General features: G+C 47.3%; 1 long non-coding RNA gene across 1 annotated transcript; it reads left to right on the forward strand.

Annotated features, from left to right (window-relative positions):
- The first annotated feature begins 1,377 nt into the window (after window positions 1–1,377).
- On the forward strand, window positions 1,378–24,564 carry LOC117197100 (uncharacterized). Its single transcript, XR_004477601.2, has 4 exons — window positions 1,378–6,474; window positions 7,024–7,088; window positions 11,729–11,920; window positions 22,986–24,564. It is a non-coding gene; the product is annotated as an uncharacterized LOC117197100 (long non-coding RNA).
- The last annotated feature ends 200 nt before the right edge of the window (window positions 24,565–24,764 follow it).

The following is a 24,764-nucleotide window of genomic DNA, read 5'->3' on the forward strand; positions in this document are numbered from 1 at the left end:
CGTGCGGTCCAGCATCCCAGCTGGAGGAATCATTTTCTAGTCAATCTGCAGTGAACTTTAACCTAAAACAAGCCTGCTTTCAGAATTAACTAGACCGTTAGGGGGAGGATGACAGGGAAGATGCCCGATGTGCTCAGAAGAGCTTCTCGCAACCTGGTTATGATGCAGAGGGTGTGTGTCACCCCCGAGTGATGGAGGTGGCCCCCGCTTGGTATTCTTGATGTCACGTGGGTGAATATCCCCACTTACATGTACGCACACCTCGTCTCTTGCCTATAAACTGGGTGGTAAGATACTAGTGGTCAAAAATTCCTTGTTACACATCTTTCATGCTTAATGGAGTACTGAATTGAAATTGCTTATTTTGTGGACCTTTGCCGCACCTGCCCCAGCAGGAGCCGGTAAATCACTGACCCAGGATTGGAAACTGAGTCCAGACAGGTTGGCTAGTCCTACGTACATCATTGATACAGGTTTGCACTAAATAAAATATTTACTGGGTGGAATATATACATTAATTATCCTAGAGATAAAAATTGGGGGAGATACAATTTATTATGGAAAATTTCATAAAATTTTCATAAATATTGAGAAGACACATAGTATAATAAATCTTCATGTATTCAGCACCCAGCTTAACAATTATCAACTCAAAAAAAAAAAAACCCAATTATCAACACATACCCAACCTCTTTACACATATACACTCCCTGTGGATTATTTTGAAGCAAATCTCAGCTATCACATTTTGTCTATAAGCACTTCACTATGGCCCTCTAAAATAGTAAAACTCTTAAAAAAAATAACCATTATAACAATACCACCCCTAAAATAATTAACAATTACTTAGCATCATCAAATATCCATTCATTTAAAATATTTTTCAGATTGTCTCATTTTTTTTATAGTTCTTTCAAATCAGGATCCAAAGAAGGTCAAATCACTGTAATTGACTGATATGCTGCTTAAGTCTCTTTTAATCTAATCTCTGATTTCTCCCTTTCTCTCCCCACCCTTTGTATTTGTTGAAGAAACCAAATTATTTGTCCTGTATGTCTGGGTTTTGCTAATTGCATTCCCATGGTATCTTTTAGCCTGTAGCTCTCAATGGTGAAAAACTGAAAGCATTTCCTCTAAGATCAGGAACAAGACAAGGATGTCCACTCTCGCCACTATTATTCAACATAGTTTTGGAAGTCCTAGCCACGGCAATCAGAGAAGAACAAGAAATAAAAGGAATACAAATTGGAAAAGAAGAAGTAAAACTGTTACCGTTTGCAGATGACATGACCCTATACATAGAGAATCCTAAAGATGCCACCAGAAAACTACTAGAGCTAATCAATGAATTTGGTAAAGTTGCAGGATACAAAATCTCTCACATTCCTATACACTAACAATGAAAGATCAGAAAAAGAAATTAAGGAAATAATCACATTTACCATTGCAACAAAAAGAATAAAATACCTAGGAATAAACCTACCTAAGTAGGTAAAAGACCTGTACTCAGAAAACTATAAGACACTGATGAGAGAAATCAAAGATGACACAGACAGAGAGATATACCATGTTCTTGGACTGGAAGAATCAATATTGTGAAAGTGACAATACTACCCAAAGCAATCTACAGATTCAGTGCAATCCCTATCAAATTACCAATGACATTTTCCACAGAACTAGAACAAAAACCTTAAAATTTGTATGGAGACACAAAAGACCCAGAATAGCCAAAGCGGTCTTGAGGGGAAAAAATGGAGCTGGAGGAATCAGGCTCCCTGACTTCAGACTATACTACAAAGCTACAGTAACCAAGACAGTATGGTACTGGCACAAAAACAGAAACATAGATCAATGGAACAGGATAGAAAGCCCAGAGATAAACCCATGCACATATGGTCAACTAATCTATGACAAAGGAGGCAAGGATATACAGTGGAGAAAACACAGTCTCTTCAATAAGTGGTGCTGGGAAAACTGGACAGCTACATGTAAAAGAATGAAATTAGAACATTCCCTAACACCATACACAAAAATAAACTCAAAATGCATTAAAGACCTAAATGTAAGACCAGAGACTATAAAACTCTTAGAGGAAAACATAAGCAAAACACTCTATGACATAAATCACAGCAAGATCCTTTTTGACCCACCTCCTAGAGAAATGGAAATAAAAACAAAAATAAACAAATGGGACCTAATGAAACTTCAAAGCTTTTGCACAGCAAAGGAAACCATAAACAAGACGAAAAGACAGCCCTCAGAATGGGAGAAAATACTTGCAAACGAAGCAACTGACAAAGGATTAATCTCCTAAATATACAAGCAGCTTGTGCTGCTCAGTACCAAAGAAACAAACAACCCAATCCAAAAATGGGCAGAAGACCTAAATAGGCATTTCTCCAAAGAAGACATACAGATGGCCAAGAGGCACATGAAAGGATGCTCAACATCACTAATTATTAGAAAAATGCAAATCAAAACTATAATGAGGTTATCACCTCACACCGGTTAGAATGGGCATCATCAGAAAATCTACAAACAACAAATGCTGGAGAAGGTGTGGAGAAAAGGGAACCCTCTTGCACTGCTGGTGGGAATGTAAATTGATACAGCCACTATGGAGAACAGTATGGAGGTTCCTTAAAAAACTAAAAATAGAATTACCGTACAACCCAGCAATCCCACTACTGAGCATATACCCAGAGAATACCATAAATGAAAAAGACATATGCACCCCAATGTTCATTGCAGCACTATTTACAATAGCCAGGTCATGGAAGCAACGTAAATGCCCATCGACAGATGAATGGTTAAAGAAGATGTGGTACATATATACAATGGAATATTACTCAGCCATAAAAAGGAATGGAATTGGGTCATCTGTAGAGACGTGGATGGACCTAGAGTTTGTCATACAGAGTGAAGTAAGTCAGAAAGAGAAAAACAAATATCGTATGTTAATGTATATATGTAGAATCTATAAAAATGGTACAGGTGAACTGGTTTGCAAGGCAGAAATAGAGACACATATGTAGAGAACAAACGTATGGACACCAAGGGGGGAAAGCGGCGGAGGTGGTGGTGGTGGTGATGGGATGAACTGGGAGATTGGAATTGACACGTATACACTGATATGTATAAAATGGATAACTAATAAGAACCTGCTGTATAAAAAATAAATTAAATTTAAAAATTCAAAAAAAGAAAGAAAAAAAAAAAGACATCAGGGAGCTAAGAGGACATTGAAGCCAGGAGCCAGAAGCTGGGGAGGTGGCCTGGAGGCAGAGGCGCTTCTCGAACTAGAGGTGCTGACTCAGCAAGGGGCACCAAGGGGCCTCTGGGCGGAGGTAATGGTCTATTTGTTGACCTGCTGCTGGTTACACAGTGTGTTTACTTGGTGGAGATCCACTGAGATGGACTCATGATTTGAGTACTTTTCTCTTTATATGTTTTGCCTTTAAAAAAAAAGTCATTTAAAGGCTTTGGCAATTAACAAACTAGGGTTTGAGGCCCAGCTCTGCTGCTTGGAAACGTGCCCTCAAGAAAGTTCATCTTTTTCAAAACCCAATCTCTTTAGGTGTAAAATGTGGAGTGTAAGTGACAGCCTCATGGGAGTGTTCTGAGGTGTAAATGAGAACTTGTCAAGTGGCCTGTCAGGTGCCTGGAAGCTGGTGGGGCTCAGAGAACAGCACCTCTGATGATGTGTTGCCTTTTTCTGAGAACCTGCTATGCCGGGTGCTGCATTTCTATGTCACCCTCTGCGGTCTGTGCCGTTTCACAGAGAAGGAAGCCAAGGCTCAGCGTGGTGAAGGCCTTGCTCTGGATGGTAAACAGCAAACAGCAGGGCTAAGATTCAGACTCAGGCCTTGTCCAGGACCAGGGCTGGGAACCCTTGTCTATATGGCTGGCGGATTAGTCATTACATGGAGAATCCACTTCCAGATCTGGCCTCTGTTTCTGCTAAGTGAATACAATCTCAAGATTAACTTCTAGATTCAGCCTTGTTTCACAGTATTTCCAGTTTGCCCAGATTAAACGTACTTGTCCCAATGAACTCTGTAGAAAAGGGAGGCATTTAATCTCATCTCAAGGTGAAATTGAGAAATGCGGTAAATTAGATTGCAGATTCTATTGCAGAGTAACCAAAGTAAATCTTTGCCAAGCTCAGAGGTAACTCAAATGTTCATTAGTCTTTTTTTTTTTTTTACAATTTAATACTTGAATAATTGGAATTCATTTTTTGCAGCAAATATACATTATATTTTTGTATTATTTATTCTCATGACTATGAAATCACACTTGTTTATGCATCCTCCATGTTCCATACCCATACGCTTATGATCAGTGAATTCATATTTTTACTTTATGTAAATGTTCATTAGTCTTAAAGAAGAAGGGGGGAGGGGGGAGGGGAGGAGGAAAGGGCTTCCATTTTCCAGGGCCAGGATGGAGGGGGCTGCAGTGGAGGCTGGGGACGTGATGCCATGAGCCCATCCCAGAGCAGAGTTTAGGAAGCAGCTTCTGGAATGTGCTGCAGGTCCCAGCCACGTGAGCCACGTTCTGCCTTGCTGGCCTTGCAGCCTGGAGAGGCCGACGGGCTTGTGCGCTGAGGCTCGTGCGCTCTCGTCAGGCGCGCCTTTGCGGGAGTTTAGGTGTCTGGTCCCGTCGGGAGGAGGCATCTCCCCTCAGCAAGCTAGTACTTCATGTTTTTGTTTTTGTTTTTCCCTTGAGTTGCCTAGTAAACACTTCTACTGGAAAATTCCAACCTTGCCTTGGATGAACTAAGAGGAAAAGCAATGTGTCCACACCCAGGCCAGCCCAGCCAGGCAGGGCAGAGGCCCTGGGGACCAGCTTCGTCGACGTGGCCACAGCTGCAGCTCCAGCTGGAACTCGGGGGCGTCTGGACAGCGGCACGGAGCGAGGTGGATCCCGGGGGGCGTTGACATTGGCCCCAGGCCCTCCCCTCTGCTCTCTCCAGCCCTTTCATACTTGTTGCTCTTTGTACACAGTCCCGGCACTTATCACTTAACACATCTGTTCTCCCGACTCAGAGCCAGAGGCCAGCCCTGTTCACTGGGCATCTCGGGGGCCTACGTGGCATTTATATGTAATCAGTGCTCCTTGCATGAAACCAAATGGTGTGAGATTGACGTGGGGGACGGTCGGCACGAACCAGGACCGGGGGGGAGTGTCCCAGTGTGACCTCCCTGGAGAGCGGGTAGGCACACAGTACCTGGGGGGCCCTCGCAGGCGAAATTAGAGTTATTTGCTTTTAAATGATTATTCTTTTGAACAAATTGAAAGAATGTTGTCAAATATACGCTCCGATGCACTGGAATCAGATGATGGCGAAGGTTGGTGAGTTTGGCAGACGCGGGCTGGGAAGGGGTGCAGGGTGGGTGCCAGGAGGATCCTCGGGTCTGTCCACAAGGTGGCGCTCACCTCTCGTTCTCAGTTCCCATCCACCAATAGTCTGTCCTTAAATCGCTGCAGGACAATTAGGATGACACTGCTGTGTCCGTATCTGGTTTCAGGCACCACCCCCCGCCTGCTCTAGAAGATTTCAGACACTCACGTGTGGTCTCGTGTCCCCAGGAGCCTGGCCCAGAACCGGCCCGGGTTAGCTCACGCACAGGTGTTTGGGTGGTGACAGGGTGTCTGCTTTGAGTAACTTGCTGTATTGGAACCTCTGGCCTTAGCTAGTGGGACCGTTGTCCTTAGTCTGTACTGCCGCTGAGGTGACCTGTCACACTGACCCGGTCACTGCAAACATGCCTGGGCTTTTTCCGTGCAAAAGTGTCAATTTACAAGAGAAAGAGTCTTGGTCTCTGAATTACATGAGAGGAGTTTTTAAAATGCAGACTGAACGACCCAGTATAAACAATGAGGAAAATCCTCCTTCTTTGCCTTAAACTTTCATACCATCCCTGTGGACACAAGGGGTGCGCCTATACAATTGTTCCATTGTCAGAGAGAACGAGCTTCATCAAGTTTCTTCCCTTCAAACGATCTTTCAAACTGCCCCGCAAGAACGTTGACCAGGCATCTCACAGAACAATGAGACAAATTCCCCAGATGCTAACTCGGCCTCTTGACGAATCTCCAGATTCTTCGGGTTGAACCCAGTTTTCACTAGTTTTGAGAAAATTTGCAGTGACCATCCTTCCCCATGTCCTGTGACAGGGCCGAGCATTGTGTGTCCTACTTGGTGTAGGAATCTCCATAAAAGGGGAAACAATTCCCAGCCCGAAAACATTTAAAACAGTGCGCCTGTGGGCAATCTTCTGAAATGTCACCAGCTAACGAAAATAATCTGTCACGTTTCTGCCCTGCCTTACAGTCCATGCGCCCTTACACCCCGAGTAATCCTGTGGCACCCTGTGAGGGGTCCCGCAGATAGATTACTGTCCCACCGCGGACAGGAGGAAATGAAGAGTCAGGAGGTCAAGTGACTTGTATAACGTCACCGAATAGGTGAGTCTCAGAATCCGGACTAAGATCCACCTTGCCCCAGTCCCGGCCCCTCTTGCTTCACGTCCTTTGCTGTTTCCAGGAGCCAGGCACCTTCCTAGGTGTCAGGGACACAGCCGTGAACAAGATGCACAAAATCTCTGCTTTTGTGGACATCTTAGTGGGGAAATGTGGAGGCACAAATGAGTCACAACGCAGGTGTTTTATTAAACGGTGATGGGGGCTTTGGAGAAAAAGAAAGCAAGGCAGTGGGGCACCCGGAGGGGGAGGGGGTCTGGTGCACTTTTAAGGGGGCTCAGGCGACCTTTGAACAGAAGCCTGAAAGTGGGAGGGAGTGGGTCACACGGAACCTGCGGGAAACACTCCCAGGCCGGGGAACGGTGCTCACCCGGGCGGGGCCGGGGGCAGCGCAGGCGGGCTGTGAGGTCAGAGGGGGGATGGAAGTGGCCTGAGGAGGGCGCGGGTAGGGGCCACCGTCCTGGTCTTGGCTTGGAGATAGAGCCCTTACAGGGTTTCAAGCCGACGTGTGATACATTGCTTCTGTTCTAACAGGGTCACTCTGGAAGTTTCCCTCACAACGTAAATTTCCAATGAAATCCAAGGAAGCAGTGGTCCAGGTAAATGTGGCTAGGCTCACTTTCATTGTAGTCCTCCTAAACGGGACAAGGATGGGTGCCTGCTCTGGGGTCCCTGGTAAGGGGCTCTCTTCACCCACCTGGTCTCATTCTACCCTTACAATCAGCCACACGATGTAATGGCTATTACACCATTTTACAGATGAAGAGACTGAGGCTCAGAGAGGCTGAGTGACCCGAGTTTGCAGGTGACCAGCGACATCCCTTGAGCTCAGACTAGACTCAGTTGTCCCTCTTGTGAACACGTGCTCATTAGTGGCTGAAATGATCTTTGCAGTGGAAGAAAAGGTGATCCTTGCCCAAGTGCCTCCTAAGAAATACACTTACGGGCTTCCCTGGTGGCGCAGTGGTTGAGAATCTGCCTGCCGATGCAGGGGACACGGGTTCGAGCTCTGGTCTGAGAAGATCCCACATGCCGCGGAGCAACTGGGCCCGTGAGCCACAATTACTGAGCCTGTGCGTCTGGAGCCTGTGCTCCGCAACAAGAGAGGCCGCGATAGTGAGAGGCCCGCGCACCGCGATGAAGAGTGGCCCCCGCTTGCTGCAACTAGAGAAAAGCCCTCGCACAGAAACGAAGACCCAACACAGCCATAATTAATTAATTAATTAATTAAAAAAAGAAATCACAAGAGGCTTTATATAAAAAAAAGAAATACACTTACAGTAAAAACTGGCGAATATTTTAAGTGTCTTATTAACACAATGGCAGTGTCGCTTCATGACATTTGTATGTGCCATTCAACCTGCAAATCTTATTTTCAACAGTGAATCTAGTAATATGTAATAATTTTTAACAGAGGGCCTCTGATTAATCTTTGGTCCTATTAAGAAAACCAAAAACAGTTAAACAGCATTTGCAAATATAATAATTTGATTTTCTTAATTATCTGATTAACAAGCAAATCGTGCCAAGCACTTAAGTAATTATCCCTGGAAAAATAACAAACAGAATCTGAACACATGATGAATTTTACATTTTCTTAAAATGTGAACATAAAATGAGAATCTGAGACAACTATTTAACTGCACGCTTTAAATTAGAATTTCAGGATTGACCTGGCACTCCAGCACAGAATTCTCTGAAACATAACAAATCAGAAAAAAAACAAATATTCACGGGCTTTTTCTTAACCCCAGTATTTCAAAGATAGGTTTGATTTATCTTCATCATTTTTACACTTAATTCTGTATCTTTTCAAGACGAAATGTCACGTGCTCACTAAGGAAATGATGATGTCATTCCAAATAAACTTGGGGTTGAATTCCCAAGTGAATTCTGGAGACCCCTTACCACTGGCTGAGGTCACATGATGTGCAGGAGAATTAGTCAGGAAGTGTGGGCCAGAGGTAGGACGTCTAGGGAGAGTCTTCTTGACGGCCAAGCTGCACCTGGTTCCATACTTGCTGTGTCTGGTTCTGTACTCACTGTGCTGGTTCCGTACTTGTTGGGCTGGTTCCGTACTTACTGTGTCTGATTCTGTACTTGCTGTGCTGGTTCCGTACTTGCTGTGTCTGGTTCTGTACTTGCTGTGTCTGGTTCCGTACTTACTGTGTCTGGTTCTGTACTTGCTGTGCTGGTTCTGTACTTACTGTGTCTGGTTCTGTACTTGCTGTGCTGGTTCCGTACTTGCTGTGTCTGGTTCTGTACTTACTGTGTCTGGTTCTGTACTTGCTGTGCTGGTTCCGTACTTACTGTGTCTGGTTCTGTACTTATTGTGTCTGGTTCTGTACTTGCTGTGTCTGGTTCTGTACTTACTGTGTCTGGTTCTGTACTTGCTGTGCTGGTTCCGTACTTACTGTGTCTGGTTCTGTACTTATTGTGTCTGGTTCTGTACTTGCTGTGTCTGGTTCTGTACTTGCCATGTCCATATCTTGCGAACAGCTTGGTTTACCCTCTTGTCCCCTACATTCCGTTGTATGTCATCTCCTTCCTGCCCACGTGAATGGACTTCACAATGTTACTTCTGGCTGAATTCTAGCTTCTTTTCATCTTTTGCACGTTTGCTGCAGCCATAATGTACAGGCATTTAGATGATGCTGGACGGGGCTCTCTCTCTCTCCAAGGCTTGGTGTGACTGTGACCACAGTTTGGCATCAGGCCAATGGGGAGACCAGGGCGTGTGTGGCAGACAGTGACAATGAGGAAGGAGAAAGCAAATCTGAGTGACCCTGAGTGACCTTGAGGCAGGCAGAGGAGCGGGACGTGGGGAAGGTCTGTGAGGTATGTACTGGCTGGGCTGGGGCTGCAGAGAGCCGGGGCCGGGCCCGCAGGTTCCTGAGATGACGGGAGGACACAGGAGCCAGCAGGGTGGCTGCGTGCGCGTCTCTGAGCCAAGGTCCTGGGACCCCCGGGGGGAGGGAGGAGTGAGGGCGCAGCCAGGGAACGGGGAAGAAAACAGTGACCAGAGGCAACGGTGGGAGAGTGAGAGGTCAGGCGCTGAGCACACGAGGGGCTGCGAGGGACGAGGATGGGGCTCAGCGCCCTCAGTGAGGCAGGCTGGGCTGGATGGTGCTGCAGAAGCGGTCATGTGTGTACATGTGAGTATGCGTGTGTGAGAGTGTGTGTGTGTGTACATGTGTGTGTGAGTGCATGTACATGTGTGTGTCTGTGTGTGGGTTATGTGTGTGCGTCTATGCGTGTACGTGTGTGTGCATGTGTGTGTCTGTGTGTATCTGAGTGTGTGCGCGCACCTATGTGTGTGAGTGTGTGTCTGTACATGTGTGTGTGTGCGTGTCTGTGTTTGGGTTATGCGTGTGTGTGTGTCTGTGTGTATGTGTGTGTGCCTATGTGTGTGAGTGTGTGTCTGTGCGTATGTGTGTGTGCGTGCCTGTGTGTGTGAGTGTGCATATCTCTGTGTGTGAGTGTGCATATCGTGTGTGTGTGTGCATGTGTGTGTGTGAGTGTGCATATCTCTGTGTGTGTGTTGTGTGCGTGTGTGCATGTGTGTCTGTGTGCATATCTGTCTGTGTGAGTGTGCATATCTGTGTGTGTGCGTGTGTGTCTGTGTGTGAGTGTGCATATCTGTGTGTGTTGTGTGTGTGTGTGCATGTGTGTCTGTGTGTGAGTGTGCACGTACTCCCATTCCTGGGTCGGGCACAGCTTTTGCTGAAGGTGCCGTGGCTCGTCCTCCTACTTGCCTTTGGGACACAGAGGAAATGGTCTGACCAGGATGTGTGTCCATCTGAATGGCCGCGTCCTCAGAAAGATTTGGCCACAATGCAGTGACATCATGACACTGGAATTCCTTTCACTCTGGAAGACGTGGAAACAGCTGCACACGATTCTTTAGGGTCTGGTAGCTGTAATTCTCCATGTTTATGGAATTTTCTTTTACCTTAAGGTACATTAAAAATACTGGCGTGGCAATATAAATAACCTCTATTCTTGTTTTAAAGCAAGAAGTCTCTTGAATTTGTATTTCTATTTAAAACCAAACCCCCAAGGAAAGCCCAAGCACACACAAGTTCCTCAGTGCTCCACGCACCTCTGTGGTCCCCAGCAGAGACAGCGGCTTCCCCGGGGTCCCCCAGGGTACAGGCAGCGCCCTGGACCCCTCCCCTCAGCTCTGCAGACAGTGGGGAACAGAGCTGGTGCCGCAGCCCTGCAGTGTGTCCAGATGGGCAGCCCATATTCTGCCGTGTTGCCGTGTCCTGCACCCCCCGGCCGGGCTCACCACATGCACGATGGGCTTGTGGACGCAGGGATATTTCGAAAGCAGAAGGCTTTGGCACAATGACTCTTACTCTGTTTGCAGAAGAGAGTTGCCATCCACACAGAAAATTATAGTTTCTATGCATGTGGGTTTGGAATTTGAACAAGAAGTGGCTTTGTCCTGGAAACGCTTTATCATAGCTGAAAATTACGACTTCTTTCTTTGCCACATCACCAGATGCACAGAAGGCTCAGAGAGAGGAAAGCTCTGTGTTCGCTGCTTGCAAAATGCAAAAGCCACATCAGGGACGTGGCCATCATCTGAACCAGCATCTTGTCTGGAAATAATTATGCCTCACGAAGAAAGCTAAGGAAATCTGCAGTGCACAAAATACGACATCCAGACCCCAACGAAGGCGACAACATTCCCTTACGCTTTGGACCAGCTGGGCCCAAGACCCTCGGGGTGGAAAAAGCAGGTTTTGCCCACAGCTTCAATTAGAAACAGAATCAGATAAAATTAAAAAAAAAAAAAGAAACAGAATCAAAGTCACGTTCATTACCCTGTTAAATAATGATGTATACATGAGGAGGGAAGCTTCCAATAAACTGAAAAATCATTTTTATTGCTCAGTGTGAGACTGGGATTCTCGTAGCACTAAAACCATTCCAGATTCTTCTAGTATGTTCCTTCTGTCTACACAAGGGGCATGTGCTTAAAAAATATGTAGACTTTGCAGACCCCATTCATCAGTTGGGAAACTGAGACACAAAAGAGGCATGAGTTTCCTCATTCGGTCTGGACTCAGTTCCTTTCCCAAATCGAGGAAACTGTGCCGTCCTGCTGACCACGTGGGCAGGTTTGTGGCTAATGCACGCTGCGTCTGGGGCTGTGGGAAATGTGGGATGGGGCAGCGTGTCCTGCTTCCAGGCCCTGACACGTCTCTTCCTCTGTATTCTGCCCACAAAGGAACAATGGGGTTCACAGTCCCAGCCCAGGGGGTGAGCTACGAGTCCAATAAAGAACAAGCCAGCCGCGCATCCAGCTTTGAGTCGCACAACAAACTAGGCTCTGATAAGATGGCGCCCTTGGAAGGGAGATGGGAAAACGTGTCGGTGTACCCAGCTCCTGCCGCTGCCTCAGCTGTGTCTGAGAACACAGGTGCATGGGGAGAGGGGGTGGGGAAGCCAGGGGCTGGGGGGAGGGGGCTGGGGAGTTACTGTCTGATCTGCACAGTTTCTGTTTTGAAGGATGGAAAGAGTTCTGGGGATGGAGGGTGGTGATGGGAGCCCAACAACGTGGAGGTCCCTAACGCCACTGAACTCACGGCACACTTATAAATGGTTTAAGATGATACATTTTATGTTCTGTGTGTTTTACCGTAATTAAAAAATACATTTAAAAAGAAGCTAGTGGGGGGACTTCCCTGGCGGTCCAGTGGTTAAGACTCCACGCTTCCACTGCAGTGGGCACAGGTTCAGTCCTTGGTCAGGGAACTAAGACCCTGCATGCCGCATGGCCCAGCCAAAAAACTAAATAAATAAAAATTAAAAAGAAATAAAAAAATAAAACCGCTAGATGACATAAAAAAAAAAAAAAAGCTAGGGTGTAAGTCTAACTCAAGGAATCAGGATTCCTTCTCCTGCCCCACGCACAGTTCTGGCCTGGCAGACAGACTTGTGAATACAAGAAAATTTCACTCCTGTCTTTAAGTTGCTTATACGGTAAAGATAAAGGGGTTTTATGGATGTAATTCAGGTTCCTAATCAGTTGACTTGGAGGTCATTAAAAGGAAGATCTTCCTGGGTGGGCCTGACCTAAACAGGGGAGCCCTTTAACAGAGGACTTCCTGAGCAGAGAGATGTGAAGCAGCGGCTCTCTTGTCTGCTGAGCGGCAGGGAAGGGGGGGTCCTGTAGGAGCTCTAGAGCCACACCCATACAGTCACAGGGACCTGAGTGCCACCAACTTGGCCCTCAAGTTGAGCGCTTGGAAGGGGACCCTCTCTTCCAGCCAGAGGAGACCCTGCAGGGGCCCCGCTGCCTTGCGTGTGGACTCCTGACCACAGGACCTGTGGGTTACCGTGTTTGTGCTGTGAGTGGCTGGGTCTGCGGTGCCCTGGCAGCAGCAGCAGCAGATGAATGTGACCTTGCGGTCGCCTCACCGGGCCTCTGTTGCGGTACACTCACTGGGTACGGCCTCTCCCTGGAATCCCACGGCCAAAGGTGCCCACCCAGCAAGAGGGAAGCATTGCGTGGGAGACAGGTGCAGACGACCTTGCTTTATTTTGATTAAGTAAATGTGGAGCTGAAAGAACCCAGAGGAAGAGCGCAGCCAAGCTCGTGTCCTACAAACACATCAGCCTCTCAGACGAGACAAAGGCGTGGGTCTTAAACACACTTCAATACTTTACATCCGCTCTCCCAAGTGTGGATCTGACCTTGGGGATAGCGCTCTTCTCGTGTGGCCGTGCCCAGGATGAGGAGAGAGCTGAGCTGTGCGTGCCTGGAGCTCGGAAGCATTGAAAGGGAAGGTGGAAACAGTAGCAAGAGGACGTGGACGCCGTCTGTGGCCACAGGCAAGTCACCTGGTTCCTCATCTGTGCATCCACACAGTGGTATAATCAGAGTGGCGCATCAGCGGGTCTCGTCCAGGCTGCGGGGAAGGCGATGCACCTGGGGAGCCGAGGTCCTCGCATCAGCACTTCTATCCCGTGGACTTCGCGCCAGCTCCAAGTTGTTCCTGACGAAGCAAGCGCGTACTGGACCAGGAGCCGGCAGGAGGATGCTGGACCCGCAACCCCTGCAAAGTCAAGGCCATTGAGTCCTAGCGGCCTCTCGTGTGGGGCAGAAGCTGAGTGAGTGAATGAACAAACGAGTGTAGGTTTAACGAGGCATCCTGGTCTCTGGAGCTGGAAGGCAGCCTTGAAATCAAGGTGCGCGGCAGTTGCTCCAGGACCACCGGGCCCGCACGCGGTGCCCCCCCCACCCCCGCCCAGTCTGCTTCCACGCCGGTCCTCCCACGGTCTGCCCCCATGGGAGCCTGAGCGCTGTCTTGGACATCAAATCAGACCATGTCACACCCCTACTTAGAATCCTCCAAGGCCTGCCCACCTCCCCAGCGTAACCCACGCACCCCTTACCTGTGTGTGTCGCCGGCAACCGCCCGCCTCTCCGCGTGGGGTCCCAGGCGATCTGAGCCGGCTCCTGCGGCGTGGCTCTCGCATCCCTCCGCTGGAACCCTTTCCCACCCTCTCTTGTCATCCGGGCTTATCCTCAGAGAGCCCTTCCCCGGCCAAACTAAGTGCCCCTCCCGCCCCCCAGGGTTCTCCATCACGTACAGCTGAGCAGGGTTTACCAACCAGGGGAGAAGGAAAGCTGGAAAGAACCTCGAGGGGTTGGACTGAAACTAGAAATATCGGTATGAACTCATGCAGAGTGAGTGTGTGTGTGTGTGTGTGTGTGCGCGCACAGAATTAGACATGGAAATTTTTACAGACGTCTGTGTGTGTGAACGTGGTATATATATATATGTGTGTATGTGTGCATATATCTGTTTTCACACACGTGTGTATGTACACACGTACATATACCTACACATATTTCCAACCTCTGTCAGCTGGAAGGGCCTAGAAGCAATGACACCCCACTAGAAACAGGCACATTGACACTCAGATCTTAGTGGGAGCTAGGGCTGCTTCCAGGGCTGGGGTAGGAAAACCACAGGATAAGCCTGAAACATCTTTTCGTGCCAAAAAGTAAGGAAGCACGCAAGAACGATGGGAACGTGTCAAAAGGACACAAGAACCAGCTTGAAGGGGCTCCCACTGGCTGATTTTTAGAATAGTTTAAGCATCAAAAGAAATAATCGGATTACAACCCCTGTATGAGATAGGAATCTGTGAGTCGTGAGTCCATACGGATAGAAATAAGTAAGTAAATAAATAAACACATGAAGAGAAGGGAAAGCTGTTCTTTTTTTTTTTTTTTTTTTTTTGTGGCGATACGATACACGGGCCTCTCATTGTTGTGGCCTGTGGGATTCTCCCAGACCGGGGCACGAACCTGTGTCCCCTGCACCGGCAGGCGGACTCCCAACCACTGCGCCACCAGGGAAGCCCGGGAAAGCTGTTCTTATAGCAGAATGCCAACCAATAGATGTAGAAGGAACAATGGAAATAAATAAGTACTACTAGGCAACAATAAGAGTAATGGTTGACACATGTGTATGTCACTGGTGGGTGGAGGTGTGATGAGAAACAGGATATTGTAAAAATATTGGACCATCTCCCCACAAAATGATTAATCAGATGCAAGGAGGGAAGGGGCAGACACAGCCTAACTCGGTGATCAAGGTCACAGCACCACAGCTGGGACAGGAGGGCACCATGAACACAGCATCCCTGCAGTGGTGTTCCTGCTGGTGGAGGGGCCTGTGCCCTTGACGACAGTCAAGGATCCTAGAGGCGGGAAGGCTGGGAACTGGTCCAGATGGAAAGAGCCTAGTGGGGCCGAAGACCCACTGCAGTGTGTGCTCCATGTAGGAGCCTCTGTGGGGAAGGGAAAGAGAGCCTACTGAGCCAGCTGGTGAGACGTGGGCAAGGCCTGCAGGTGGGATGGCTGTGCTGTGTGGACTTTCTGCCTTGGAGACTCATGTGTGGCAGTGGAGGGGAGGGCCCTTGTTGCTAGGAGGTACCAGGGAGAATATTTAGGGGTGATGGGACATGAGGTCAGGAAGACTATCAATCTACATATCATCTATCTTTCTATCTATCTATCTATCATCTATCCATCCATCAATCATCTCCCTATCATCTATCTATCATCTATCCATCCATCAATCATCTCCCTATCATCTATCTATCTATCATCTATCCATCTATCTATCCATCCATCATCTATCTATCCATCAATCATCTCCCTATCATCTGTCTATCTATCATCTATCCATCCATCATCTATCTATCCATCAATCATCTCCCTATTATCTATCTATCGTCTATCCATCCATCTATCTATCCATCTATCATCTATCCATCCATCATCTATCTATCCATCAATCATCTCCCTATCATCTATCTATCATCTATCCATCCATCTATCCATCCATCATCTATCTATCTATTATCTCCCTATCTATCATCTATTTATCTATCTATTTATCTATCCATCTGCCTATCCATCTATCATCTATCCATCTATCAGAGAGAGAAGGTGATGAAACAGTGCAGTAACATTAATGATAATTAACAACTAATTACATAATTGATAACCATATTAAAAATTTGGAAATCTAGGTGAAGGTAATTCTTCGTACTATTCTTACTTTTCTGTGCATTGGAAACTACTTCAAAATAATACTAAAACTGGATATGGTAATGCCTTCTCTATCCACCTGCCAGGGTTTTTGAAAAGACCAGACGAAATCATGTTAAATCTCTATTAAAAGGTGTTTTAATGCAAAAATATGTAATTATCTTGATAATATATCTGCCTATTTGTTTATTACCCATTTTCCTGAACAGAATGTCTGCTCCACATGAGATCAAGGCCCTTGTCCTCTTATTTCCTGTTGTTTCCCCTCCATGCCTAAAACACAATAAATATCTGTAGAACACATAAGCGAATCACAGAAATTAGCTCAAATTTTCACTCGTCATCATGACAGTACCATGGTGTATATGTTAATAAAGAGAAAATGTAATCGATTTTCTCTTAGAAACCTTTATAATCTAATAGTCTATTGACCTCCTACTCAAATAATTACTGATACGTGACTGTGTAGATACTGGTGTGTAATTACGTATATTCATTTGTGTGACAGAGTTTGATCTCCCTTAACACAGGGGTTGAAGATAACTCCCAGTTAAACAGAGCGGATAAAACCTGAGGAGTAAGTGTGCATTTTCTACTATAGACACCCCCCCGAAGGGACACTGACAAGGCCCGAGGATGCCAGGGTATCGCCCTGCTCAGAACTAGGCCTTGGGTTTTGTGCCGTTGCACGAGCCACCACTGTGAGCCTCAGAGTAAGGAAGTGATCTACGGAGACCATTTTCTAGCAGACAGATCCTCTCGTTGTATGAGAGTTTGGTTGAATTTTCAAGGTTGGTGCAAAGTCACAGCTGGACCAGTGAGGGAGGGAAGAGGAACAAAGAAACATTGGTTCCTCTCGAAGCCAAATCAATGTGAAGGATTTTCCAGTTTGTTACTCCAACTGCTAGAACGTTCCAGGGAGTTGGAATTTGCCCCATTGCTCAACTGGGAGAATCCGGTCCTTTTAAAAGGACAACTTCAGCCCCTAAAGTCCTAAGATGTAGTCTGAAGACATAAGAGTGTCTGATACAAGAGCACTGTATAGCTCTTTCACTCTCTCTTATTAAAAATACACACTACAGGGCTTCCCTGGTGGCACAGTGGTGGAGGGTCCTACTGCCGATGCAGGGGACACGGGTTCGTGCCCTGGTCTGGGAAGATCCCACATGCCGCGGAGCGGCTGGGCCCGTGAGCCATGGCCGTTGAGCCTGCGCGTCTGGAGCCTGTGCTCCGCGACGGGAGAGGCCACAACAGTGAGAGGCCCGTGTACTGGAAAAAAAAAAAAAAAACCACTACAGAAATAATTCTTTCGTTTTTCCTCTACTCCTCTTCAGGGTACCTTCCTAAACCTCCATAACCCACAAGTCAAAGTCACTCCCAAGATTCCCTATTTTCTTTTCCTCTAACTAGGGAAATGCCTTACTCCACCACTTTCCGCTCCTGCCTTCCACTTTAAAACTGTTGCTTTAATCTAGGAATATGGATTTAAAATAATCTTAGAAACTGAGAAAGGCTGTACAGGGACATAAAACCTGGAGAACACCCTCAGTATTTCAAGATTAAATAGAATCATGGGTTCAGGTAGAGAAACTCCTGGGCCATGAAAACTCTAACATGTGGAGGAGTAATGTGACTAAAACATCTTTATTTATGTATCTGGCTCCATTTTGTTTCTATGTGTATTTGGCCTTTTCCTTCTCACCTACATCTAATTTGTGTCATTTTATTGAAGTTCGCATATCTCTTTAGTTCACCTTACCTTCTGTTTGTTTATGTAATACCCACGTTTCCAACCAACTTGTGAGCAATCTTCAGTTACATTTTATTTACTGCAGAATCATCAACAGAGGCACTGTAATATCAAAATCACTTTCATAAGCCATCTGTTGACAATATTCTAGATCTTCTTGGAAGTCATATCTTGTTACAAGAGTGATTCATACGAACCAGATGTCCAACGATATGGAAATAGCTTAGTAAACGGCAGTACTTCAAGATCATGGAATATTACGCGGCCATTAAAGTTATAGGTATATGGTCTATTTTGAAACATAGAACCATGTAATAGCTTATGGAAAAAATAATACATAAAGTTTATGTACACTTTGATTATAATTATGTTAAATATTTATACATCAGAGAAAGAGTTCAAGATAATATGCAGAAATGGTGCCTGGCTCATTCTAGGGCCTAAGCGGTTTTCTTATTCGTCTTTCTTTCCTTTTCGTTCTGTTCCCTCAAATAAATACTCCATGATCTGTTGGCTGGTAGATCTCTAGAACCAAACCAAGGAATAAGAATCTACAGTTCTTTGCTCCCTAGTTTTCAGTTTTCTCTCCCCTAATAAATTTCTAGGAAAATCATTGTTAGGACATTGATATTTCTAGAACTGGATAACTGGATTTAGTTACTCTAAAATCAGCAGACAATTTTGCTAATGGAATAATATACATGTTCATTGCCTGTAGTAAAAAATGGAATGATATATATCTGTTGACAATAGAAAAAGGTGGAATAATATTGATACATTTCTGTTGACTGTATTAAAAACTAAAGCTGAATAATGCTTTCAAGCCCATTGTAGCTAAAAGAGGGAAACATAGGGGGTTTAATTCGTTGTCAAATGATAATAGTACGTAAAACACACAACAAAAACAAAACCCCCAAGCTACCTTGCCACAATCTCATGGCAAACAGATCTTCAAACCAGAGCAACGGGACTGGTAAGGGCAGGGACCTCAGATTCGCTGTCCAGGGACTCACACATTTGATTTCCTACCTGCGGGAGCAGTGCATTCACCTGTTTAGGAACGACACATAGATCTGGTCTGTTTAACGGTGAGGGATATTCACGTCCTCCATAAGCCGTGGAGGTAGGTTAGACCCAGGTACAATCAGTCTGAATTAGCATAATTCATGGGGTGTCATTACTCCTGAGTTCACTCGGTGACCCGAGGCTGAGCCAGGGACTGAGACCCGCACGTGCATTATTAATTCTTCTACAGACCTCTGGCTCCCATGAGGTTTGCCATCAGTTTTTGGCCAGGCCCACGGTCATCCGGTGGCTTGAGTCAACCACTCTCCAGGTGGCTCCCCCCAGTGGATGGCAAGATGGTGCCGGCTGTTGGCCGGGGGGCCTCAGCTCCTCCCCACGTGCTCCTCTCTGCAGTGCTGCTCTCACAACACCTGGTGACCCGTTTCCCCCAGAGCTGGCAGGGCAAGAGTCTAGGTCAATGGCCCTCAACTGGGGGCCGTTTTGCTCCCTCACCCCAGGGACATTCAGCAATGTCTGGAGACATTTCTGATTTTTACAACCGAGTAGGAGGTGCTACTGGAATCTAATGGGTAGAGGCTAGGGATGCTACCAAACATCTTATAATGCACAGAACATCTCCCCACAATAAAGAATTATGTGGTCCAAAGTGTTCATGGTGACACTGTTGAGAAATCCGGGTTATAGGTGGAAGCGGCAATGTCTTTCACGGCCTGGCCTCAGCAGCCCTACACCGTCACTTCACTGTATTCTCTTGGGCACACAGGGCCGGCCCTCATGCCGTGTGGGAGGGGTCACACAGGGGTGCAGATACTGGGAGACAAGGATTATCGCGGGTTCATCTTAGAGGTTCGTTAACACAGCGCCAAGTCTTGAGAGTGGTCGTCTTTCTGCAGTGGGACGTATTTCCCTCTCTCTGCTTGTCTATATTTTCTGAATTTATGGAATAAGAATGTACATTTATATAATAACATATACCTGTAACATTACATAATGCAAAATAAACATCAAAAACACTGCATTAAATCCCTGTAACACTACCTAGTGTTTTGTGAGATGTTATCTGCTGAGAATCATGGGGTCATTGGCCGCACGTAAATGATAATCTGACATTACAGGCTGTTTTTAATAAGAAGGGCAGACAGTAGCCAGGAGGGGTGGTTGGGATTCCTATTGTCCCCTTTCGGTGAGAAGACAGAGCCATTGTTCCTGAGAGGCCACTGCTTCCTGGAAGCCTAGTACCATCTGGGCTCTGACGAGAGCTTTCCTTGGTGTCCATTTTCTCTCTAAATCCTATTTTCCTGTTTCAAAACTTCAAGTACAGCCAAAACACCAGGCAACACTGTTACAGAAACTTTAGCTGACACTGTCCTTCCCTTTTCTCTTATCTGAACAAGTTATTATTCAGATTGCCTCTGACTCAAAGGGTAAATTCCCTTCCTCCTCTGCAAGGCTGGTTGGTGGTCCAGCGGGGTGCGCTGGGTTTAATCCTTCTTCCCTCATCTGGGGCCCTGCTCCATCGGTCACTCCCATTCTCGGGTTATCATCAACTTCTCCCTCACCATTGGCCAGTTCTTCTCAGCACATAAATGCACTTAAATCTTTCCATTCATTAAAATAATAATGATAAAATGGTACACGTCTTCCTTCTCTCCCACATCCGCCACGGGCTAGTGTCCAATTTCTTCTCTTCCCCAACTTCCTACAGAGATGTCTATACTCCCCGCTTTTACTTCTTCACCCCCAGACCTTTCTTGTCCTCCCCAAGGTCAACACGGAGTCAAGGCAGAGATTTTTTGCTTGTATTTGCCCGTGTTTCTCAAAGACCGGCCCCACTCACTTGCAGTAGAGTCACGTGGAGGTCGACTGAGCTGAACCTCTTGGGTAGGGGTCGGGCTGGACTTTGCAGTTTTGAGGAGCTCTCGGGACTCACGGTCCCCAAAGTCTAAGAACCACCATCTGGCCGCATAGGTGAGAGACCTTCTTCCCACAAACTGTTATGTCGATGCTGCTTTCAAAGGCAGAACTGGGTCTGACTTGCAGCAGAAATTCTTGTGATGTGAAATCACATATAACGAGAAGGAAAAACACAGCCTACAAACACACATTTTGGTCCTGAAGAACATTTTTAGAGTTTGATCTCACTTCCGTTTTCTTTTTTCAATACCGACTTACCATAGAAATTGAGATTAGTCTTGGTGTTTCGGTGTGAAGGCGGAGGTGGAGGAGATTTGCATCTCTACCCAGCAGCACATCTCAGAATGACCCATCTTATCCACCAGGGAGGGAATGACTGTGTAAACGTGGAAGTGGGTTTGGAAGATAAAAGTGTTTACCTTGAACTCTGTCACCTCATCCCCTACAGCATCAGATTTTATCCGTGACTTTAGGTGGGTGATAGGGTTAGCAATGTGCTGTCTTGAAAACCCTAACTTCTTTAAAAAGACAAAACTAAACTAACGTGTCAAACCAAACCAATGCCCTAATCTACTGGTTAAATATTTGCATTTCTGAAACCTGGAGGTCGCGGACTGGTGGAGCCCTGGGACGCAGGTGTGGTGGAGACTTGCAGGAGATGGCAAAGGGCCGCCAACATCAGGAGGAAAGCGCAGGCTCCTGGGGTCCCTGTTCCCCAGGGAGGAATTCCTGGTAACCCTGCCAGGACAGCCCCTCCACGTCCGCCTGCTTCCGAGCAGACAGGGTCCTGCGTGCACAGGTGGAGGTTCGGGGCCCCTGCCACTGGCTGCAAACAGCCTGCCTCAGCTCATCCCCTTCTCAGCTCAATGCCCCAGCCCTGACCCCACAGCCCGGTCCTCTGGTGACAGGAGACAGGACAGTCTCCATCTGGCTGTCCCGTCAGATCAGAACATCCTTTCTGGGGAGGACACTGCTTTGCACTGGCTTTTTCCAAGGCAGTCCCGGGTCTCAGTTCCTGGGCACCCATGGAAACACAGAAGGAAATGACCCATGTCCCCTTAGCTCACCAGGTAACAGCCCCGAAGCAGCCCGCTGACTGCCCTGTTGAACACACTCGTTCAAGGCCACCCAGAGGTCCAGTGTGAGCGGCATGCTGGTGTGACAGGAGCCGGATGTGGCTCAGAGGACTTTAGCGTCCTTATTTCCCCTTTCTCGCAGGCAGCCTTGAGTGGGAGAGGCCGGGCTAAAGCCGGCATCTAGGCATTTAGAGGCATTAAAGGTGGCTGGAGTGGTGAAGAGAAGGAGGGAGGTTATAAATGAGAAGTTGGCAGGTGATTATGTCACCAACAGGGGGAAATGAGGGATGCAGTTTCTGAGCAGGGAAGGGCTCTGTCCTTGGCAGGTAGACTGGGACCAGGTCTTGGCCGGGGTTCTAATGGGCTCTTGGAAAAAGCAAAGGAGGTGTGGTTGGGTGAGCTGGGCGGGGTAGAGGGGGCAGTTTTACAATTTTCAAAAAGTTTTCTCCCTCCTCCTGCTTCCCACCCCCAAACTGAAATGAAACAAGTTGAGTCCAGAAGGATTCAGTTAGGAGGGAGGCGGGTTGCAGAACCTCCATTTGCAGGTTTGGAAGGCAGTGCCTCGGTCTGGTGCCGTGACAGACCGTGTCCCATTGGTCCGAGGGAGAAACTTAACCCCACAATTACTTGATTTGAAAAGAGGCTTTGCTGTCTTCTAAAACAGTCTGTGTTTAGTTAGTAGACTTTCAACATTTTAAAAACAGGAAAAGATTCTAGGCGTGTTTCCCAGGATACACCAATGCATGTAAATTACCACAAAGAACGCATAGGAGATGCTGCCACTGTAGAGAGAAAGCCTAGCTTGAAAGCAATTGTGGGAAAATAGAAGTGAGGCCTGTGTTCTCTTTACTTTGGCCTGTCGTTACTGCGGACAACAATTCAAAAAATCTAGAACACTGAAAATTGCATCTTCTAAATCTGTACATTTTGAAGACATATATGGAGTATACATATATTTTTTAAAAGCATGAAAAGGGATAAATGGAGATGAAAATATTTTGTGGGGTGTTTTTGAAGACAACGTGGGGAAAATGCTTCAAAATGCTTTAAGAAGCAAAAAGAAAATGCTTCTTAAAATGGTAAATTTTAAGAGCATATTACAAAATTGCATATAAATAAATGTTTCTCTTTGTCCCGTGTGGGATAGCTGGTCCCTGACCTTCTTGAAGCTCTCCACACTCCATACACCCACAGCTGAGGAACTGCACAGATGTCAGACACGGTCCATTAGGAGGAGTGAGACGGAGCCACAACAATCCAGCCCAGGGAGGAAGAAAGAGCGGAAAAGCCACGTGCTTCTCTGGGATAACGGAGAACATCTGTCGCAGACTCACAGGGCTGGGAGGACAGCTCTAAGACCTTGCCACCCTCCTGGAGCATACTTGCTGCTTCTGGCCGGAATCCCTTTCCAGGGCTGGGGTGGGACCCTGTTTCCACCTCCCCATCTCTGGATGGACATCTCTGTAGTGGTCCACGTGCCAGCTCTGGGTGTCTGGTGTTGAGGCCACCCAGACTCCGGGAAGCCGGCCTTCTTGAGAAAGTCAGAGGGTTCAAGGCAGAGGTATGACCAGAGGTGGGGGGCCAGGTATGGGGATACGAGGGTCCTGGGGCACCGCTCTGGGTCCTCGAAACAAGCCACTGCCTGAAAACCCTGCGTTGGGCACTTATTGGAAGGGAGACCCGTCTGAGAGGACGTAGTCTTTCCTCTGCTGTTCGTTCTTTCCATCCGGACGATTGAGGATCCCTGCGCTCTGTCCCTTCCTCTGCAAGCTTGTGTCTCTACTGGCTGGTCCAGGAGGCAACTCTGCTCCGCAGAGAGTGTTTTCAGGCCTCCCTCCTTTTTATAACATCTCAGAGAGGAGACGCAAAGAGGCTTGGCTACTGAGTGTCTTTCACACTGTGGCCTGAGACACACTAGTGCGACGAGAAATCCATGTCATGAGTTGGAGGCGGTATGAAAAACAAACAAACGAAACAAAACAGAAGGAGACACAGAAGGAAACAGGAATGAACTGAATTGAACCGGAACCACCAGAGTACCCGGCACAGAGTCAGGGTGAGTGTCATTTCCTGGAGTCTGTGTGAACCTTTTGTTCACGGTAACATCCACGCACGCGCATCTGTGTGCGTCGTGTTTGTGTTCTTGGTTAGGATGGGAGACTTGTGTCCGGGCCGTGGTCCAACGGGTTTGGAAGCCACCGGTTCAGGGAGGTGTTGCCTCCGTGGGGCTGCGCAGAGGAACCTGTATTTGGTCTTCGCCCCTGCTTCCAGGCACAGACCTCCCAGCAGCCCTGGAATTTCCGGAGTGATGAGAGTGTGTTAGTCACGACCTGAGCTTACGTTAATGAGGTGCCTCTTGGTGGCCCCTGGGCAGCTGTGGGAGGACGGAGACGGGCAGCCAGAGGAGCCAGCGGGCGATTAGAGGGTTGGCACTTGTAGCCCCAGCTCTGGCCTTTGGGGAGGGGAGAGGGGCTGCAGATTTCTAATCACCCATGGCCAATGATGTCGGCAGTCATGCCTATACAACAAGTGGCCCACAAAACCCCTGAACAGTGGGGTTCAGGGAGCTTCAGGTTGGGGAGCACACTGAGGTCCTGAGGGGCATGCGCCCCCCAGAAGGCGCGGGGGCTCTGCATCCCTCCCCACCTGTTGCCCTGTGCCTCTCTTCCATTGGGTTGTTCCTGAATTGTACCCTTTGTAACAAACCAATATATGTAAGTAACATGCTTTTCCAGGTTCTGGGAGTCACTCTAGTGAATCATCAAACCCGAGGGGGGTGGGTCACAGGAGGCCCCAGGCTTGTAGTCGGCCGGACAAAAGGGGGTGGTGGCCTGGGCCCCTCATTTGTGGTTTGAGCCTGAAGTGAGGACAGTCTTGTGGGGTCTGCGTTCACCCCGGGTGACAGTGTCAGAACTGAATTGAGTTG

The sequence above is a fragment of the Orcinus orca genome, chromosome 10 (genome assembly GCF_937001465.1).
Source record: "Orcinus orca chromosome 10, mOrcOrc1.1, whole genome shotgun sequence".
NCBI lineage: Eukaryota > Metazoa > Chordata > Mammalia > Artiodactyla > Delphinidae > Orcinus > Orcinus orca.